The sequence below is a fragment of the Microtus pennsylvanicus genome, chromosome 12, assembly GCF_037038515.1.
Source record: "Microtus pennsylvanicus isolate mMicPen1 chromosome 12, mMicPen1.hap1, whole genome shotgun sequence".
Taxonomy (NCBI): domain Eukaryota; kingdom Metazoa; phylum Chordata; class Mammalia; order Rodentia; family Cricetidae; genus Microtus; species Microtus pennsylvanicus.
Window position 1 is genome coordinate 30,835,606 of NC_134590.1, and position 23,146 is coordinate 30,858,751.

General features: G+C 37.1%; 1 pseudogene; it reads right to left on the reverse strand.

Moving 5' to 3' along the window:
• Window positions 1-1,493: 1,493 nt before the first annotated feature.
• Window positions 1,494-5,969, reverse strand: LOC142832370 (polypeptide N-acetylgalactosaminyltransferase 15 pseudogene; annotated as a pseudogene).
• Between the last annotated feature and the right edge of the window lie 17,177 nt (window positions 5,970-23,146).

A 23,146-nucleotide genomic window follows, 5' to 3' on the forward strand; every position in this document is an offset into this window, starting at 1 on the left:
AAAATTACATTATTATCTAGAGGCAGTCATTAGCCACACTGCATACAGGTTATACCTATGCAGTGAAGTCATATGTTATAACCTGAAGTTATATGTAATGTTTTTCTCTAGATTATTGTCCTAGTCAAAAACACTGACCTCAGTACAAGTTTTGCTATCTACTTAACCTATGTGTAAAATATATACATTTCCAGCTTTGTCCGGGTGCCTCATGGAGACGTTTTCAACATACAGAATATACATGAAAACTTCACTGGTCCAATAAAGATACAGTTCTGTTTAACTATGTTTACTAAAAATCAAGTTACTGCTTTTTATTATTCAAAATTTTTTATTTATTTTACATACCAACTGCAGTTTTTTCTCCCTCCTCTACTCTTGCTCCCTCCCCCCATTTCCCTTCTATTCCTCCTCAGCCACTCCTCCCCGTTTCCATTAAGATGGGATAAGGACTCCCATGGGAATCAGCAAAGAATGGCATAGCAATTGATGCAGGACTAAGCTTCCTGCCTCCCCCTCTACTCACCCTGCATCAAGACTGAACAAGGTATCCCACCATAAGGAATAAGTTCCAAAGAGACATTTCATGAATCAGGGACAGGCGATGATCCCACTGCTGGGGACCCCACAAAAGGCCAAGCTACACAACTGGCACCCAGAGCAGAGGGCTTAGGTCAGTTCCATGTTGGCTCCCTAGCTGTCCATCCAGAGTCTGTGAGCTCCCATAAGCACAGGTCAGTGGTCTCTGTGGGTTTCCCCATTCTGATCTTGACATCCCTTTGCTCATAAAATCTCTGAAGCCTTTCTTCAACTGAACTCCTGGAGCTTGGCCCAGTATTTGACTGTGAATCTCTGCATCTACTTCCATTTGGTACCAACCAGTAAATAAACAAGCTGTACAATCTATTTAGTATTGGTCATTCATATAAAGAAACAAAGCACTGTTAATGCAACACGAATGAGTCTCCAAGTAGTTGTACTGAGAAGAAAAGCTGTATCAAAGAATATGCATTGTATGATCCTATTTATATGACACACTAGAAAATGGGAGTCCATCTTAGGGACATAAGCAATGGTGTGGGACAATTCTGTATTCTGTCAATTATGTTTTAAATAAATGCTGATTGGCCAGTAGCCAGGCAGGAAGTATAGGTGAGACAACCAGACAGGAAGTAGAGGTGGGGCAATGAGAACAGGAGTATTTTGGGAAGGAGGAAGCCCATTCCTCCCTAGCCCTGCCCAGATTATGGAAGAAGCAGAATGTGACTTACCCCACTGAAAAAGGTACTGAGCCATGTGGCTAACATAGATAAGAATAATGGGTTAATATAAGTTATAAGAGATAATAATAATAAATGTAGACCTCTGTGTGTGTTGCGGGAGGTCCTCTCACTCCTCCAGCCTATCGCCGCTGAGATACCAGCCCCTTGGGGCGTGGTCTCTCTCCCTTTAAAAAAGCGGCCACTTCCCTCTCCTCTCTCTCTTCACTTCCTCTTGAGCTAGAGCTCAATAAATGAGAAAATATATGCTAGTAAGCCTAATTAAATGGTTTGGAGCATAGACCATTAAACACCCTTCACTCTAACTTTCACACTGGACCACATATACCACACCATCCAAGTAAAGGTTACTTGGGGTCAGATAAAGTTATCCACTGCATTTGATGTCTCCTGGAAGATCTGTCAGACATTGTCTATGCCTCTTCCACAGTCAGGGATAAAAGCAAATGTTAAACGTTTGGTAGGTCAAGAAAGGACTCTCCTGTATTTCATGATGAACATTTCTGAAGATGAATACAATGACTCCATTGCTTTTCTTCTATAAATACAGCTATCAATCAATGACATGAGGCACATGGATATATATATGTCATTTTCTTCTCTCCTATACCGGCAGCCTGGGCACAATGGAAGGCTCAGAACACACAGGAGCAGAAATGTGAAGCTGATCATTTGCTTTGCTCTCTGTCACTGTTACTCATCGTTCATCCACAGGGTGGACCTGGTCGAATCGCCACAGCTGGCTGCTTTTACCATCACACTGACTCAAGTGCAGATCCTTACTGTCTCCTTGAGCCCCAGCTTCCATGCATCTCCCAGAAAGGATGTGAATGATCGTTCCATCCTCCTGAAAGTCCCAATGCTGTTGATGAATAGCAGGGCCTTCCTCCATGCAGTTCTGCAGAATCACCTGTTCTTGTCTGACATCGAAGCACAGATGCTGTGGGCTGCCGAAGAGAATCTCCTTCCTGCTGGTGTGCTTCAGGTTCTGTTGTTGCCGGTCGTTACTGCAAGGGGCTAAAGTCATAGGGAAGCCCGGGATGTCACTTTCTGCTTGGCAGTCTGCACAGAAGCCGAGTCCAGTGTTGTGGAGCTTTCCAGAGAACCTGGGTCTGTGCTCAGATGGATACAGCTCAGGGTAGACATTGGCCAGAAACCAGTGGAATGTCCGACAACCCAACCTCCTTTGCAGCTTCCGGCGTTCCGTGCAGTCTGGCTTTGCAACCGGGAAGATTCTAGCCTAAGTCCATCCTGGGTCGGAGCTGGGGCATGGTGTGCGTCTTCCCTGGAGCAGGTAGCATGGCGTCTCTCTGAAGGCGTCTGCTCCGGAGAGCAGAGCTGTGGAGTCTGCCCTCACTTCCTCTTCCTCCCAGCGTTCTGTTCTGTTTACTCCACCCACCTAAGGGTGGGCCTATCCAATGGGCCTAGCAGTTTCTTTATTGCTTAGCTAATGAAATCAACAGATTGATATGACACTCCCACATCATGTGTGATTTTCTTTGGGGCTTACCGGCTGTGGGAACTGGGCAGGACAGAAACTCCAACAAGCAGATCCAAATGTTACAAAGCAGTAGGTGTTTGGGGATGCAAGGGCTGAAAGGAGAAACACAAACACAAAAGCACAAGGAGACATCCAGAGCTGGAAGTCATCATTGTCTTCAACATGTTGGCTGTTTTCTGGATGTGCATGTTCATGTAAGTGTTAGAATATACCAAACCATGACTTCAGATATGTGGACTTCAGTATATGTAAATCACACCTCAACAAAACCTTTCAAAACTTCCAATGGAGTTCTAAAATTTCATCCTTTATTTTCAGTTTTTTTTAAGGGGAAAGAAGTTTTCTTGGATTTGAACCCAGGGCCTCAAGCATTCTAGTCAAGCACTCCACCAGCCCAACATATAAAGATTTCTTATGTTTCTCTTATGTGGTAAACTGTTATCTAAATTAATAACTTTTGATACCTCTATAATTAGTTTTTCTATACTACATAAATATTTCAAATAAAATATACAAAAATCCCTTTAAAATAATAATAAACACCAATCTCCAGAATAAACTGGATCTTAAAGTTCAAGTGTGCCAGCCAGGCTAATGCAAAGTCATGATGTTGTGAAGCTCTGGCAGGTGAGTCAAAAGTGATGAGAGGCATGAGGTGTGAAGGAGATTGAGAGTCAAGACCAAGGTACAAAGAGTAGAGTACAAAGGAAGACAAGATGAAGGATGAATGCAAAAGCCAGAGAACTTTCTTGACATTCTCATGGATGTCACAAGATGGGTAGGAAAACAGCTTTTTAGAATGCATTACTGAAAGAGAGAGAGAGAGACAGAGACAGAGACAGAAAAGGAGAGATTCACATTCCCTTGTATTTAGGAAGTCTTGCACATCTGTACCCTCCTTTGTGCAGTCTTGAAGCTATACATGGGTAACAGAATCTTGCTCCCTTGATGCTGTTTTTCTAGTAATTACTGTATATTGAAAGGAATCATCTGAACTTTCCTCATCCAGTTCCCAGTAATGTATTTGTAAAAGAAAAAGCTTATTGCAAGTAAGTGTACAATTTGAATTCACAGTAAAATCTGTAGGTAATTTGTGGAGGTGAAATATATTATCTCTTAATTTGACTTTATTAATATGGTGAGTGCTCTTAATAGTACTCACACTATTTGACTCTACTTCAGATATGCCTTCAAATTTTTATTACTGGGAATTGTCTTCTGAACATTCAAGGCTATGGTTTACTTCATATAAACCTGCCCAGTTTTCAAGATTGATTTCTGTCTACTCACCTTTGGATACATTTTTGTTCTTGTTGTTTTATTTTTCAAGACTGAGTTTCTCTGTGTATCTTTGGAGCCTGTCCTGGAACTCACTCTATAGCCCAGGCTGGCCTTGAACTCACAGAGATCTGCCTGCCTCTGCCTCCTGAGTGCTTAGATTAAAGGTGTGTGTTGCAAGGAGACCACTTGTTTGGCTATGGGTCTCTATATTTGTTCCTATCTGCTGCAGGAGGAAGCTTCTCTGATGATGGCTGAACAGGTCATTGAAGAATTTTTGAGAACACTTATATAAAATTTTCTACTTGTCTTTGTTTCTTTATGGGAAAGATGGATAACAGATGAAATAACATAGTAGGAACTCAATCACAATATTTCTTTGTATACAACAAAGAACAACTGTGTGTGTGATATGTAATTAAATTAAAGTCTACATCAAAGTTCATCTGATGACATATGTATTACTCCATTTGCATTTTCTGCTAGGAAGCCAGATGTTGCGCAGCTAAATGTGAGGACCAAGGGATCCATAATTGCAGCAAACATCTTCCCCTGCAGCATGACAGCCAGCCATCAACCCGATATGTCCACGTCTGTGAACAAAAAAGAAAAGGAACAAAACAGAAAAGAAACCTGCTTTGCCATGTTATGGGTACATAATTTGCATATTTCAAGGAACTTAGAGACTGGTTAACTAGCTCCTTCAGCATTTCCCACTTCTATTATCAAAGAACACTATTGCTAAAGCAAAATACTTTATGTAGTTTTCTGACTTCTGAATAAAGGATTATAAGGCAAAAAATTAGATTATAAAATATTTTAACAGTTGGGAATATTAAGGTCAACCCTGCTTAGAAACAATATCTAAAGATTTATACAAAGTCACCAATGAGTAACATTTAAAATCATGTACTGTGCTGATGCCTTATGTAAGAGCATTGCATGTCACTTCCTTTTAAAACTAAGAAAATGCATGTGAGATCAGATTGCTTATAGCCAAAGGCATAATACTCAGAAAATGAATGCATGTGAGTGTGTATGATACTCAGTGTCCAATATGAAAATATAAGAAGCATCTCAAAAAGTTTTTTCTAGCCTCTTGGCAACTAGAAATTAAGTATTTACCAGAAGAGAGTTAGTTTCTTGAGCATATTCACAGTGCCATAGAAGCCTGGCTAAACCTGAAGAAGCTCAAAATTACATTTCTAGAGAAGAGAACAAGTATTTAGCACATCTGCACAATGTGTGTGTGTGTGTGTGTTTTATGTGCTATAAATCACCACTTCATGTTCTGCTGGCCTTGCAGAATACAAATGAATTCTCCCTTCCAAATACTACTTATGTAGAGCTTCATGCTTCTCAGCTTTCACACAAGTTAAGTCAATTGTCTACAATTATATGCTAAGTGGTACAAACTGTCCACATGATAATCCATATTCATTTTTCTTATTGACTATAATTAACTAATGAGACTGTACTGATATCACTTCTACTCACCTTTATTATTGGAATATGCAAAAATAAAACTCATCATTCCAGTCATACAATTATGACCATTGACAATCATAATTTTTAATAATGTCAATACTGGCCATGCACACTTATGAAGCAGCTTCCATGTGCCATGCCTAGGACTGATTCTGGATTCAGAATATTGTATTTTTCATTTCCAGTGCTGTAGATGGAGGCTGCTTCTTCATTTCTTGGCCACCCAGACTCCCAAAATAATCACACAGAAATCTGTATTAAATGCAATATTGTTTGGTCAATAGCTTAATCATATTTCTAGCTAACTCTTACATCTTAAATTAACCCACCTCTGTTACTCTGTGCATCACCACGAGGCAGTGGCCTACTGGTAAGGTTTCAATGTTTTCGGTGGAGGCATCTGTCTCTTGCAGAGGCTGCATAGCTTCTCCATGACTCTGCCTACTCTCTAGCTACATCTCTGTTCAGATTTCCCACCCGACTTAACTCTGTTAAGCCATTGGCCAAAAGCAGATTTATTCATTAACCAATGAAAGCAACACATGTGGAAAGACTTTCCACACCACAATGCCAGTGGTCAATGCCATATTGATCCCAATATGGATGACTGATAGCTTGTGATATTGGATAAAAAAGTTTTTTTGTTTATAGTGGTTTTCTTAATCTTTTTCCCTTCTTTTTTGATGATCACTAGGAGTTGTTTTTTTTTTTTTTGTTTTTTTTTGTTTTTTTTTTTTGTTTTTTTTTGCTGTTCGTTTTTGTTTTTTGAAACAGGGTTTCTTTGCGTAGTTTTGGTGCCTGTCCTGGGACTAGCTCTTGTAGACCAGGCTGGCAGAGAACTCATAGAGATCCACCAGCCTCTGCCTCCTGAATGTTGGGATTAAAGGCATGCACCACCACTACTCAGCATGATTTTTTTTATATGAATTACGAGAACTCTTTTCCACCCAAATGGTTTCAGTTCATCCCCAGACTCCTTAATCTGTTGATTTTCTATTAGAATGACATTGATACTTACCCAGAACATTGGAACTGCTACACTATTTATCATACCCAGACTTCCTGGCTAAGAATGGGATATGATGTCACTCATATTATTGTATTTTATGACCCTTATTAAGACATTATACATATAGATTCTAAGCTTGTACTATGAAATTTGTACATTTGCCACACATGGAAGTATTTTTTTTTATGTACACACACACACACACACTCACACACATCTTCCAAAAGTCAAACTGTCTGAGAAAGTAAAGGAATGATTACATACAGGTACCTATATGATAACATATCAACAACTAAGTGTCCTTTTACAATTCAGAGATAAACATGCAGCAAGTGAAAAGAAACTCTATATTTCACTCATGTTAACCATAATATTTTATTTTACTAGATTTGGGAAGCCATTTTAAGAAGTCCATTATCATTAAGACCAATCTCAATAGTCATAGATTTTTAATAACTCAAATCACACAAGAAAATAAAACATTAAAATTAAGAGAAATAAAGCATTTGTATATATATATATATATATATTAAATATTTATTTATTTGTTTATTATATATACAGTATTCTTTCTGCAGTCCAGAAGAGGGCACCAAGCCTCATTACAGATGGTTGTGAGCCACCATGTGGTTGCTGGGAATTGAACTCAGGACCTTTGGAAGAGCAGGCAATGCTCTTAACCACTGAGCCATCTCTCCAGCCCCCATTTGTATATATTTTTGAGATAAAGTCTCATTGTATAAGCCTGGCTGGTCAAACACTGTGAAGCCAACGTGGTCTAGAATTCAAAGATCTGTCAGCCTCAAGATTTTGATATCTCTATGGTAATAATGGCTAGAAATTTCTATTTCAGTTTTATCATAACTTTTGTTGAAGTTGTATAAAAATATATCAGGTATATTTGGCATTTATTATCATGAACCTATTTTTATACCTATATTGACATACTTTATGATAATTCTTAAATGAACTCTGCTTGGTCTTAGTTTAATATGTTACTTGCAGTATTAAAATTTAGAAGTTAAGAAAGAAAGGCAAGGTTTGAGTATTGCCAGGTTCTGCAGGCCACACATTTTCCTGCCAGTGACAGTGGAAGCTCTCGTCCCTCACAAATGCAGCTCTTCTTTCCCATTCTCTTCAACAATCATTCTTCAAAGTTCTTCACAAATGTCACTGAAAGGAAATTGAAGAAGAAAAAGTCTCTGAATTAATTATAAAAGGTAAGCTGAGACTTCGTCAACTAGCAGGTATAGACCCAGCTAATAATTACCTAGCACTTCATATGTCTAGGTATTATGCTAAACAATTTATGTATTATACATGATATAATCACAGATTTATAAAGTAGAGATGATCAATTTCCACATGCTAGGAGTGAGAAAGAATATACATGGAGCTTGGGAAAGTCCCCAGTGCACACAGCTACAAAGTGATGGAGGGAGAATTTGAACAGAGGTACTATGTGTCTTTCTATTGTGTGAAGATAAAGAAAGGAAGTGAGGCAATGCAAGAGAAGAGATAGTTCCAGCAACTGTCTCCCAAGGAAATCAGGAATGGGGAAAAGTTACCTTGACCTTTGCTACGGTAAACACCAAAGTTTAACCAAATGGCAATTTGGCTCACTTTGCTTACAGAAATGAAGGCGTAAGTCACAAACAATGCCACACCAATTTGGGATTATGATTAATAGGGTGATATTTATTTAAAGGGGAAAAAACTTACAGATCACTGTCCCAGGCAACAGCCCTCTACGCAACCAGGAGTCTAGTCGCCAGCGGAGCAGGAAGTGAAGAGAGAGAGGAGAAGGAAGTGGCCGCTTTTTTAAAGGGAGAGAGACCATGCCCCAATGGGCTGGTATCTCAGCAGCTATAGGTTGGAGAAGTGGGAGGACCTCCCGCAACACCTCCCCCTTTTGTTTAAATAAGAGAGTTCTAAACCTATTATGTAATTATATACAATAAGTACAGATATCCTATTCTAACTAGCTTAGGTCTTGTATAATAAATAACTTGGCCAAGTCATGAGAGAAAGTAACTACATTTATATAGTCTTCAACCCCATCAAAGATGTGAGAAGGGAAATAATGTTACCTGGGTAATTAGGAAGTTCAGTAAAACAACTTCCAAAACATGCAACAAATCACAGAGACAACTAGCTACCTGGGCAATCACCCAAAATCACGTTAGCAGCGTTGAAGCAACCAACTTTGGCTAAGGCCTAACATAACTGACATACCGTTTTCAAAGGCAAGCAACTTTTCAAAACTATCTTACCCTGTCTTGGCAGGATATGACAGTCCTGTTTTATCCATTGATGCATGCTCTGTATCTCTGTCAGTGGTTGAGGTATGGGCATTTCTTTGCCCAAAGGCCAGTTCTGCTAAAAAAAAAAAAGGCTCCAGGTGGAGTGTCTTTGGTGCTCAACATTCTCTCGGGAATAGAGCGGTGTTGCCAGGAGCAATTGTGTCTCACTATCACGAAACTCTGAATTAGATTAAAGGCCATTTTCTACAGCTCTTTGAAGAGGTCGAAGATTATCTATCTATACTGAGTATAATCTCTATATATCCAGAGAACCTGATTAGTCTAATTATAAATGACAAACTTAGATGACTATTTATCTATATAATTCTCAATATCTATCTAACTTAAAGACTAAGACAATAAACAACTGTGTAACAAATGAGGATAACGACCTCCAAATATAAACACTGTACAAATATACATTGCGCAAACTAGGAAATTTCTGCTTTCAGGATGCCATTTCTATGTTGTAAGCATTGCTATGCTGTAAGTGTTCTTATGTGTAAACAATATACCTTTTTTTTCCTGCAAAATTACAAAGCAGTCTGAAAATTATGCATTACTTCACTTCAATCCAGCTACTCAGCAAACAACAAAGAAATTTAGTCTCTGTTCAATTTCTTATCTAAATATTTGCCCAGCCACATAATTTTTTGATCAGAAATTCTGAACTGAGATCAATTATATTTAGGCATTATAAGCTACAGATGTCAAGATGCGAATATTAAGTGTGAATTTGATGTTTTTATAACAGTTGGAAAGAATAAAAGTCTAAATATAGTGCATACTTTTATCATCAAAAGTTAAGTTCTCTTAATCTTTTAATGACAGATTGATGAAATACATAATTATATTCATCCTCTGTGATTATCTTAGTCCAGTGCCAGCTAAAATAATTTTGTATACTTGCATTTATATTCTACCAAAAACAACACCTTTTATGTTTCATTCTAGTTGACAAATTATTTTAAGGGTTTGAAATGTTGCATAAATTAAGTCACAAATATAGTTATGGGATCACTTTTTTAAAAATTTATGTAACTAATAAAAATATAAAATTCTTATATATGAAGGTTACAAGCCAAACATCATCTCTAAATTCTGTTATTTAAGAAAACATGTTTCAAAATCAGTATTTAATAAGGCTAAAGACCAGAGAAGAAATGAACTTTTGAGTGGAGTAATTGTGACATTTCCTACTGGAGTCTTGGCAGGACACTATTCAGTCCTTTCCCAGGTGTTCAGAATCCATGGCATGCAAATTTCAACTCAACTGGGGGAACTCTCCCAGAATTAAGTTCATTTGGGGCTCTGCAGTCACTTTTAGGATATGATAGTCCTTTTATTCACTGGTGTCTTGTCTAAGAGTTGCACTTAGTCTGCTAGCAAAGTGAAGAAGTGTGTAGAGTTGGCAGTCAGTAGCTAGGTGCATACTCTTTTCTAAGTCTGCATCTTATTAACTTCCACACCACGGTAGTTATTTCTAGTGCCATTGCTGAGAATTCAGTGACATTGCAAAGTGTCTCTATTGCATATCTAATTCACAAGGTGACAATAGAGTTGGTGGTCTTCTGGCTATTTCTAATGATTTACCTCTCTGCTGGTATTTTCTTGACTCTCTCTAATGACACTGGGAGCATGTGTTCTAGAAATGCCTGGCAATAACAATTTAAAGCTAAAACCTCTCCAGACCTCAGAGGCATGTGCACTCTCAACCCAGCAACTTAAAGTAGCAGATAGCAGATGGATAATACGGTAGTTTTAAGTACAACAGTAAAGACTCGTCCTTGTGATGGGGACTTTGAAGCTGCAGCTGTAGCAGATGCAGCAGCATCACACATCTGAATCCAGAAGCCTGTGTTTAGATTTCTGCCTCTAGCAAAATAGACATTTTTTTTTTCGGACCAAAATGCCATAAGTTGGTGTCATCTTGTACGGTCAGCGTATTCAGCTCAGCAGCTATAGAACCTAAGGCGTATCTAGGTTGAAAGTTGGCATCTAGAAATCATAACTGTGTAAAGCGAAGAGCCAAGCCAAACACTCTTTCACATCAAAAGTTCTCCATATGTACACCTTTAAAATGCCAACTACACTTTTTCATTATAATTTTTAATTATCTCTGGTTTGAGTATTTAATATTGTTGTTTGATGAAGCTATCAAAAATAATTATTCCACCATCTGTCATTGATTAAACTTAAAAAAAAACCAGCTAATGGTAACAAAACTCCAGATTAATCCCTGGGTGAAAGTTACAATATCATCATAGAACAGGCTGTAAGTAGAGCTGTGGGCTAGTTAGCTTGCAGTGCTTTGGGACCCAAATCTCAGAAACATACTCTCTCTGTCATGAGAAATATAAAGGAGAGAAGACAGAGGAAATGTGTCCTCTCTAAGGATGAATAAAGGAGCAAAAGAAAAAACAAATGAACCACATTTGAAGTTAATATTTCTAAGCTTAACTATCAATTAAGTCACATCGTATTTGCTGGAGGGAATGAATGAAAGGCTGTGGGAAAGCAGAGGGTATTTAGGGAGTAAAACGTTTGCCCAATTTTTAGAATCTTAGGGTACTAAGTGACTGTCCCTGTTAGTAAATAAGGATTCAGTTAATGACAGCTATTAATAGTCATTTGACTATTATTATTATTGATGCTAAACTTTCAGCCTGAGGGTGTAATTGTATTACTTGGTAAATAACACACTCTGCATAGGTGTATTTGTACTAATTCATAAAGAAGGACTTTGGAACTGTTGTACGTAATGTCTGCAGGGCACTGTCAGGGTTACTTGAGTTGGATGTGCATGTTTTGTCTTTTAGCTCTGGAATCCTGTCTATGGTGTAGTAAACTAACAGAGAGAGCAAGGGTTTTTGTAGCTCTTACTGTATGCCTGTTGTGAAGCTTAAGAATGGGCAAATATCTGCAAGGCGATGGAAGTTTACTGGTGTTAATTCAGTTTCTTGTGAATTTCAGAAATAACAGTAAAGTTAGCTATGTTGCCCCCAGGTTGACATAATTGATTAGGTATTATTGATACCTCTGTTTATGTAAAATCCACTGGAGACTAAGGGGTCAAACACCTTAGACATTGCCATAAAATGCACATAAGGAAACATGTACTGCTCCTTCTTTAGTGGTCTGTAATCTTTGTTTGTTGACCTATCTCCGACTTAAAGCTTAATTGGAATTATTAAATGTTATGATGAAACTCTATTTCAAATGTAAATTTCTGCATTACTTATAATTCATGAAATGCCTCGCTTGGGTTATTTAACTTCCTTATCACTGTGGGCCCTGAGGCCACTCATAAATTCACAGTTTAAAGGCAGCATTTTACATTCAATTATTTTACCATGTTTTGCTCACTTGATAGATTCTTTAATATTAATTCACTTTGTCTGACAGTGAGACAGCGGGCAAAGGTGCTTTGCCAGCAAACCTGATGACCTTAAGTTTGTTCTCTAGAACCCACTGGTGGAAGGAAAGAGCTGACTCCTGCAAGTTGTCCTTTGACTTCTGTATGAGAACCGTGGCACAAACATGTGACATCCTACTAATTAACTACCTACCTATCTACCTACATATCAACTTGACTAGCTACTAGATATAGTTTTAGAAGAACTCTCAAAACAATTCTGATGACAGTTAAAGTAGTCATTAATCTTATTGCAATGGAAGGGCAGTTCAGACACCCTCTCCACTATCACTTAGATTCTTAGCTGGTGTCATCACTGGCAGGGGGATCAGGATTTACCTCTAGTGCATGAACTGGCATTCTGGATCCATTTCCCTATGGAGGGATAATTTGCTCAGCCTAGATGCGGAGTTGCGGGGGCCTTGGTCTTGTCTCAAAGAAATGTGACAGACTTTGCTGACTCCCCATGGGAGACCTTACCCTCTCTGAGGAGTGGATAGGTGTAAGGTGGGAAGAGGGTGAGGGGAATGGGAGAAGGGGAAGAATAGGGCATTGGTATGTAAAATAAAAAAGATTGTTTTAAAAACAAACAAATACATACATACATTTAAAACAAATTCTGTAATGTGAACATGCAAGACCAGGTCAGGCAGCATGAAGGGCATGTGGTTAAATCCCAGCTTTCTTGGGAAAAACAGAACTCTGTTACTGGTTATATCTTGTCCTGTATATGTGGGTCTTTTTCACCATTGCACCCCTTAATAAATTTATATTACACACACACACACACACACACACACACACACACACACACGTGCACACACACATCTTTGTGGTTCATGTTACACAACTAATTCTTTTTGGGCTATGTGTTGGAGCTCCTTAAACAGTTGACATTTGAAATTGCAGCATTCCTTATCCATTGATTATTTTAAGAATCAAGAAATCTAAAGTTTTAAAGATGTATCACTTTAAATTTTAGAATAATAGAATATATTTATCAATATTCTAATGATTATACCAAAGGTGTTAAAATATATTTATATACATCCTGTTATTATTCTTTTTGATAGGTAGTGAAAATTGAAGCTAAAAGTGGAAAAAGTAGCTCTTGGGAACATATGGCACACTTAAGGCTCAATTCTAATTAATCATAATTTCTGGACTACTATATATTTTATAGCACAGCTTGTCTTTATACTGGCATCAAGAGCCCCACAGAGATGACTGAGTTCTGAGATTCGATTAATGTCCATCATAGCTAACTTGGGCCGTGTCTACTTGAAACATCTCCCGTGGAACTGCAGAATTTGTTCTGTAGTTAAGCAGCATGCACTTATCTTCAGAGGACCCGAGTTCAATACCCAGCACCCATGTCTGTTGTCTCACAACCACCTGTAGCTCTAGCTACAGAGACAGAGTATCCATTACCCTCTTCTGGCCTCCATTGGAACCTTAACACACTTGATATCCACCCTAACCTTTCTTAAGTCTCTTGGGTTAAAAAGAAAACTGTTAAAAGGTAGTTCCACATGCTCATAAATTGTCACACATGGTGATTTATATATACATGCACGTATCATATATATATATATGCACATGTTGTAAATCTCTCTATATGCATATACATATGCATAGATTCTTCAAACAAATTTCATGTTACTTCATGATAGTGTAATTGTAGACATCTGTAAATGAAAACTACAGAAATTGAGATGGGGTGCTGCTTAAAAGTATGATATTTGTCTAGCATATGCAAAACCCTAGGTTTGATACCTCCTCACCTCTGGAAAGGAGGAGTGCTAAAATAGTTTAGTTAATATGATTGAAGATTCATTTGCATATTTGTAGGTGGAGGCTGCTTGTTTGTTCCTGGCTGCCTAGATCCAAAATAATCACACAGAAAACAGTATTAATTAAAACGCTGCTCAACTTATTAGCTCAGGCTTCTTATTAGTTAACTCTTACATCTTAAATTAACCCATTTATATTAATTTGTATTTTACCACCCATCTCATGGTAAGGTTCATGGGCATCTGTCTCCTTTGGCAGATACATGGTGTCTCCCTGACTCGACCTTCTTTTCTCCTCTATCTCTGCTTGGAATTCCCACCTTACTCTATTCTGCCCTTCTGTAGGCCAAAGCAGCTTTATCCATTAACCAATGGTAACAAAACACGGGGAACCCCACATCACATATTTTCTACTAATGTCATGTGGGGTTTTTTTTGCCTTCTTTCATATTTTCAGAATTTCTTACAGAAAGTGGATAAAATACTCAAATAAAATTCCCTTTTATTTTCAAGCTTATTCTATACTTTGAGAGATATTTTCTGTGGATCCTTTGGAGAACAGAGTCTTGAGTTCAGGTGCACTCAGAAATCAGAAAATTATGGCATAACACTATCCTTTATTCCTGGTTTACTGATTTATGGGATGGAATTGATAGTAGATATGCAATATATTCATTCATATATTGATACATGCATGGTTGTGATTCAGCAGTGGAGGACCATTGCTCTTGGTTCACATCTATAATTCAGTCCTCAGGACCACAGAGAATCTCATTTGCCTTACGATTTCTGCCTTTTTATTTCTGCCACACACAGAGCAGAACTGCAACTTTGACTTCTGTCATACTTAGTGCAGTAAAGTATAATAGGCATTTATTATCTCAAAGGTCCTTGAATAAAACGAAAGGATAATATGGACTTTCAATTATTCATCTGAAAGGGAGATTTTTTGATGTAGCAGTTCTGGATTTGCTATGTGAGTATGTCAGGAGAGATGGAAATGGAAAGATTTCATGCCTTGGAGACATGAGAGGCCTTCCCGAAAGGAACTCAACTTTGTGTTATTGTGCTTCTCTGAGCATCTTTAATACTTGGACTCAAGATTTGTTTTTTATCCTTACATAAGTGATGATATTTTGTTGGGATGTGATTATTACTTTGTTTCTCTTAGGAAATTTATACAGAATGGATAGTTCTTCCAGCTTTCTGCAGTCCAGCTGCCCGTCTCATCTCTCTTTTCCTAACCTCGAGTCAGACTGAGTAATGAAGGGGAATTAGCTGTAGCTCTATGCACACGACTGTCATAAGTTTGCCTCTTCTTCTCCTCAAGGTACCTTCTGTCACTCCTCTCAATGAATAAAACAATGAATAAATATGTGTCAATATAAGCAGGTGGTGCGTGTAGAAGGCTGGGGGGAAATGACAAAGGAGAGCTGGAATGTCTAAGGATTACAAAGGTGGAATATTTGTACACAGCAACACTGGAGATGAGGAGATTATGGAAAAAGAACAAGAGATCACAAAAGCATGGGCAAAACTAGTAATAGATGTCACATAGACATCCTTAAACCACTAACTGGGACTGAAAATTGAGGCACACATTTTATTTATATACTGATATCAACAAACACCTCATTATTTAGCCTTGGTATCACCGCTGAATATAGAAAGTAGGAAAAGACTCATCATTTTCTGCTCAGTGTAAGCTTGCTTTACTCAATCTTACTCAGCTGATCTTTCTCCACCCTCTCAGGAGACAGGTTATATACCTGACCTGAATTAGGAAAGTTAGCAAGTGAAATGAGATTTCCCCTAAGTCCATAACTGTGTTCGTTGGAATATATTTGAAAGCTTATCCTTTAATATAGTAATACTCCTTTCTCTACACTTTCATTACTTTCCAATTGAATCCAATCCCTGTAGTCTGCACAAAAGCACACAGCAAAACAACCTCAGATTACCTTATGAAGAAATTCACTGTTGTCCAGCTAGATGCATACTGGCGCATGTGCGTGCACGCACACACACACACACACACACACACACACATGAACCATAAATGCATGCATATGCAATCCCACACAAATACACAAGCAAACAAAGACATACGCACATTCATACAACACACACATCACACCCACCACACACACACACACACTTTCTATGTGCTACCAAGAATTTCTTGAAGAGATGAATGAGCACACATATCCAGGCTGAGATTTTGATGAGGGTGGGTACCAAATGCATAGCTCCCCCTATTGTCAGTGGAGGACCACTGACATTTATGGACATCATCTCCCAATTTCTTATTTACTTTCCTCTTGCTCTTCCTCTCTTTCCTCAGAGACTATCATGTTTTCTGTAATGACAGAATAATTTCAGACCAACACAGAGAAATACATGTTTTCTACTGAAACTTATGGCATTTCAAGTCAGAATTGAACCTGTGCAAATGTGTTGGGTACTTACTGAGATATCTGCAGATCATCCTTTGAAATACTCTTCTGTTTCACTTCAATTTCGATAATTTCAAGCTTATTTAGCTCTCACTATGTACATTCATTTTTTTATATAAGCCCTTCCATTAAAAGCCAAATGTTAAGCTATGAGTAATAGCCTCAGAAAGATGTTTTCTTAAGGTCTACATTGTGACAAACTGTATTTCTCACGAGGCAGCCAAACAAAAAAATATTAATAATACAAGAGAAGTAAGACAAAGCCTAACAGAATGTTCTAGACAAAACTCAAACTGCTTGTGATGGCAGTGCCCAGCAGGGCAAAGCACAGAGATGAAAATGTATGAAGGGAACAAAATCAATAATAGGTCCCAGAGAGAGAGAGACTGAGAACCTAGCAGGACAACGGCCATGTGTCTGCACTAATAGGAAGGAGGCCTAGGCAGAACAGGTCTCTGTTCCCAAGAGGTAGGCAGAGATGGGAATTGGCACCTAAAACATTGACACTTCAAATACCTTTTAGTTTACATACGCAACTCTGGAGTTAATGTTTGCTATCTCTTCCCTACTAACCTTTCTTCTACTCTGTGTTCAAGCTATTTTTAAAAAGGAAATTTTTTTTTTTACTTAATTTGGCACATTTCCCAGAAAACTCTAGCTTACAGAGTAGGAATTTCCTTAAGGAACTAATCTCAGGTCTGAGCTTTAAGTACTTGGTTGTCGTCCCATAGATTTCAGCCTTCTTTACCTACAACTCAATGGAGAAATCCTGAGCCTAGCAAATACATTTAGTTATCTTCTATCTCCTCTAAGTCCTCGTTGTACTTTCCACCGAACATTCAATGAATATGTGCTGTTCAATTTGGTCTTCTTATTCTACATGTTTGCCGTTTAAATGTTATGGTTAAGCAAACATTCCTAACTGATACGACTTCGTCTAACTGATAAAGCATCATTAAAACTCAGTAACACTAGGAGTGACAAAATGACTTACTGGATAAAAGCATTTGCTCCCAATCTGAAGGACCTGACATCAATATCCATAAACCATATAATAGAAGGAAAGAACTTACTCCTGAAATTTCTCTTCTGACCCCCACAAGATCACTGTGGCTCATGTCCCCTCTCTCAACACAAAATGAAGCAATGAATGTTAATTAAGAAATAAGAAAGCTTAAAGAAAAACTCTATTACATCATGTACTCCGTGTGCAATGAAAGTCAAGTGGGTACAACTGGCAATATGGCTAAAATAAGCTTTTTAAGAGAAACATAATAACACATTCTGAGCTGTATGTGGAGTTGCCTTTGAAAATATTTGTATTTCTCATTTAGATGAGCTGCATGATATGCAGAGAAAGATGAAAAACAGTCTCTGTGTGAAGTCACATATGAAGGGTTAGTTCTAAATTTACCAGCCACTAATTCCTTTGAGTCATTATATTTGTTCTTTGATTAGACATAACCTTGCTGATTTCAAAGCAGAAGAGCGGGAGGAGATGAAAATGCTCGAATCAAAGGATAGCCTTAGGTGGTGCCTTTGGCACCAAACAGTTCACATCCCATTTCCAAATCTCAAAATGTAAGAGACGTAGCGAGACTTTGAGCACATAGGATGCAACGACAATAGCTTGTGGCAAAGGAGAGTTCAGTCCCATCAGATTTCACAAGGTGTAATGTGTGTTGTAGGCTACAATGTCCAGATAAGGAGCCGGAAGGGAAGAAATAAAAAGGATTCATTGTTTCTGGGGAAAGATTGCATGATGTCTCACAGAAAATACCGTGGTGGCGATGCCTCTGGATTGTGGGAAAGTTCTTTGCCAAAGAAGATTATTTTTCAAGAGTCTTAGTTCTTCTTGAAGAAATGAAGAACAGGATGGCCACAAAGTATGCTGTATTGGACACAGTCCATCTGATAAAGATGAAATATGTGGAGAATTCTACAAAGTATTAAATCTCTTAGGGAATTAGTGTAAGTGCTTAGTCTTATATGAAGAAAAGTTCACAAATTTAATGTGTAAGCTTACATCATTGTCTATGTAATTGATTTTTACTCTTCAATTACCTTACATTTATTGACGAATATGTAAAAGGTTTAGTTGAATGTTCACATTATTACTGTTTGTAAATCTCATAACAGCCACCTAATTATGCATAATTATCAACCCCAATTAAAATATGTCTTAGAGAAGATAGCCACAAGATTATATAACAAGCAATTTCCAGACTCAGAATGAAGCGTACTCTGACTAACCTCAAATTTCATACTTGCAATTACTAACTTGAAATAACCCTGAAGGAAGAAGCAGATGTTTTACCACGCATAGTAGAAGTCTCGCACAAAACTATGAGATGAAAAGGGAATATAGATGAAGAATGTATTGCTTGACAATGTAGTACCAAGACTTCCATCAGGAACAAAGAGTTGATACTTAATGCCCTTTATTAAGTGTAGGTATTAATTTTTCTTTTCTATTAAGTGTAGTTATGTATAGCATATTTTAATTAGATATTCATAATTCTATGGTTTCTCATCTAGTTTTAATTATTTTTTTAAAGAGATTTTTTCTTTAATTTTCTCAAGTTGTTCATTTAGGATGGATGATGAAGACAGAGTTGAGTAAATGAGAGCCAGTGTGAAATCCCCTTGGGAGTGCTGTAAGCCATGCCTGAAATGTGAGTATATGCCAATAGCATCGTCCAAAAGGCTACTATTTTCATATTTTCAAAGTTTGTTTAAAAAAGAATTCATCATTTTTTCCACTCCCACCTTGAGAACACAAATTTGATAAACTTAAGACAGCTAGACCATGCTGTAACCATGTGTTGACATTGGGAAATTGTACCGAAGTTTTCCAGACTTCTTGTCAAACACGTTGCCCTCATGCATTAATTCATCTATCCACCCATTTTATAAGAATGTATTAAATAGATGTTGTCTAGCAGACAGAACTTTTTTCATGCCAAGGAAGTAGTGATGTACAAATCAACTATTTGTATTAGCAAACACATGAAAAACAATGGTTTTAAAAGGCAACGAGATTCTTGCGAGGAGAGTAATGACAGAGAGAGGACCCGGAAGGTGGGCACTTAGAAAATATTTCACTAAGGCAGTAGCACTATGAATAAAAAGGGGGCCAGGGAACACATTTTCGGGGTTGGATTATTCCATGCTAAGCAAAAGTATTCAAGCACTTTAAAATGGAAGACTGCTAAGTGTATTTTATATTCAGTGAGAAATGCTGAATGGAGTCAGAATAATAACCACAGATTCACATGAAGCCTTCTACACTCTGTTTATAGTAAGAAAGACATCACAGAGAATTTTCAGTATTACACAGAAATATCTGCTTCCTAGAAAAAGCAGATTTGAACAGTGCAGCACAGCTGGAATGCTTTGTAGACCAGACATCCGGAACTCTAAAGAACAGTTAACTGGACATTTAGTGACCATTTAGGAAAGTAGTAGTGTCCTTTTCTTCCTAAGAATTTCTCATCGGATGCTCTGTTGTTTTCCTTGCTAATCAATTAATTGAGTGTCACATGCATGAAGAGAGGTACATAAAAAAGCTTCACTGTGACTTTCTCAACAATATACCTTCTCTCGTCTAAGATCGACTAACTGGATTTCTGACACTATATATTAGATATGTCTAGATATTTCCTTTTTTACAAATATACCAGTCACATTGATGACTGATATTCAAACATGATCTCCTTTACCCTTAACAAATCACAATAACAATAGCCTTATTTTTAAGCAACATTACATTCTGTAGTACTAAGGTCATGTTTTCAAAATATAAACTTTACAGGAATCCACAGCTCAGATAATAATATATGGTATGGAAATTGATGTTATTTCTCTGCAGTATTTTCATTAGCATTTATTGTAGTTACTCTCTGTCACTGATGAATAATCTCACCTATAATTTACCTTAAATGTTTCTTCTTTGCAATGTTTTGTTTATATATTCATTAATTTATTGTGTGTGTGTGTGCAGGTACACATCATCATGAGTACATACAGATTTAGAAGAACAAGTGTTTAGTTTCTCTCCTGTCATCCCATGGGATCCAGGGTTAGAACTCATGTCATTAGGCCTGTGCAGAGCATCTCTACTCACTGAGCAGTCTTGTAATTTTTGAAATATTTCTATTTAAGCCTTATTTTTGTAATTATACATTTTGTTTGATAGGGTTTCTTTTCTTTTGTAAGCAATCATAAAATCTATTATCATTCATTCTTCACAGCTATAATAAGGTCAGCCATTTCTCCAGTAATATTTTATTGAATACAATGGATATGTTTCTTTCTCTTCTGATCATATTTTATATACTCTTTATTATTGCTTTACAGTGTTGCGGAATATTTGTTTAACTATGCAAAGATGTGTTGAATTTGTTTAATTATGAAAAAGTGTTAATTTTTTAATTATGTAAAATATATTGCATTTGTTTATATTGCAGAATATTTGTTTAACTATGTAAAGATGTGTTACTGTTTTTCTCTGCCTACCTAAAAAATCTGATTGGTCTAATAAGAAGATGAATGGTTAATAGTGAGGGAGGAGGTATGGGCTGCCCTTCTGGGCAGAAAGAATAAGTAGGAGGAGGAATTTAGGCTTGGGGAAGAAATTAAAAGAGATGCCAAGGTGTCGCCAGGAACCAGTCACAGAGGAAGCAGGAAAATGGGACATGCAGAATAAAAGAAAGGCAAAAAGCTCCAAGGCAAAATGTAGGTGAATAGAAACAGGTTAAGTTAGTCAAAAAGAGCTAGTGGAACAAGCCTAAGTTAAGACTGAGCATTTGTAATTATTAATACGGGAGCTGGTTGGCAGAGTAGAGAAAATGCCAACTACATTACAGCTTAATGGAAAGTCGTTGGTGTTCATTAGGTTCTGTGTTTTCATCATTTCTTTCTTCTCCATTATTTTCTTCCTTTTCTCTGATTTCCCAATAAAGGTATAAATATGAAGAATTTCAGAAGAAATATGCAAATTATAAGACAGAATCAAATATAAAACCCAAATATAGATGAATGCAGTATAAAACCTAGAACTGAAAGATTGATGATTTAGGCATTTTGTTTTTGTAATAATGGAAAGTTGACTAACATGCCAATTATATTGCCATAATTGATACACATTTTATTTAACATATTTTCAACTTACAATGAGTTAATTAATATGTAACGCTACCCTGTGTTTGTAAGCATCTGAACAATGTGATCTGCTTGGATAACCAAGTCTCTTTTTTATTTTATTTTTGAGATTTTAGTATATTTTTGACATTTCTCTCTTCCCTCTACCTTTTCTCCCTCTAAACCCTTCCATACATATCTCTTCACTCTCTTTCAAAATTATGATGTCCTTTCAATAATTATTGCATGAATATACTTATGTCTATATTCCTAAATAACTTGTTCATCCCATGTGAGGGTTCTTACATGTATGTTTTCAGACTGTTACTCGTAACATGTAGAAGTTTCCTGTCGTTAACCTGTGGGGCCTATAAAGACTCTTAGCACTCAGTTGCTCTCTCACTCCCCCAGTTCTCTCTTTCCTATTGCTAATATCTTCCTTACTGTCAACATCTATTCACATGAAAGCAATGAACACATAACTTTCTTACTCATTTCACCATTTTTTTAATTTTTGTTTTTGTTTCTTTTAATTTAAATATCCATTTACTAAATAAATTGGGATGAGTTTTCTTATTTATATTCTGTCGGTTTATATAAAATCCTTGTTACATCTTCTTTAAATAACATTATTTTCTGGGTCAACTAGGTAAGTCTTGGCTTTTGTTATAAGATAATTTTATTGTTACAGTTTTTAAGTTTAGTAATCTTGGGAATTTTTGTTTCCTTGGGAAAATTTTGCATATAAATATATAAATTTTATATTATCAAATTTCAAATTTGTTTTTATAACTATCCCCCTTCATCTTTAGATGTCTACAGGGTCTGTGGTGATACAGATTTTCATTAATATTAATTATTAGTATTGATCGCTTTGTCTCTTTCTGAATAAGTCCGACTAAAGATGTCATTATTCATTAGCCTTGTTAGCCAGGAATAGGAATAGGTACATTTAGGGTTATGTAATGACATTAACTTTTTCAAAGAACTTTGGTTTAATATTTCAGATCACCCCCTTTTTATCTTTATTTTTTAACTTTTTATTTATTTTTGGAGAATTTCATACAATGTATTTTTACTGTTTCTCCTTCCATCTCACATACCTACCTTAATTCATGTTCCTTCTCTCTCCAATAAAACCAAACCAAACCAAACCCAAAACAAAGCCCAGGACTGAACCACATATGAAGTCACAGAGACTGTGACACTATGCACAGGACCTGAACAAATTCAGGCTAACCAAAGTCCCAGCATTCCCAGGACGAGGGAATGTGGGCACAAAATTCTACCCCAAATCTAATCTATAGCTTCTGGTAGACAGAAATCATATTTATTAAGTAGGTAGCATTGACTGTATCAACCAGCCATCAGGGGAGGCACCATGATCCAGAGTACTTGACAATTCCTTTTATTACATTTTCTCATCTTCTTTTTACCTTTCTCTTTAGTTCTTTTGAGCACTATGTGGTCTATAATTTATA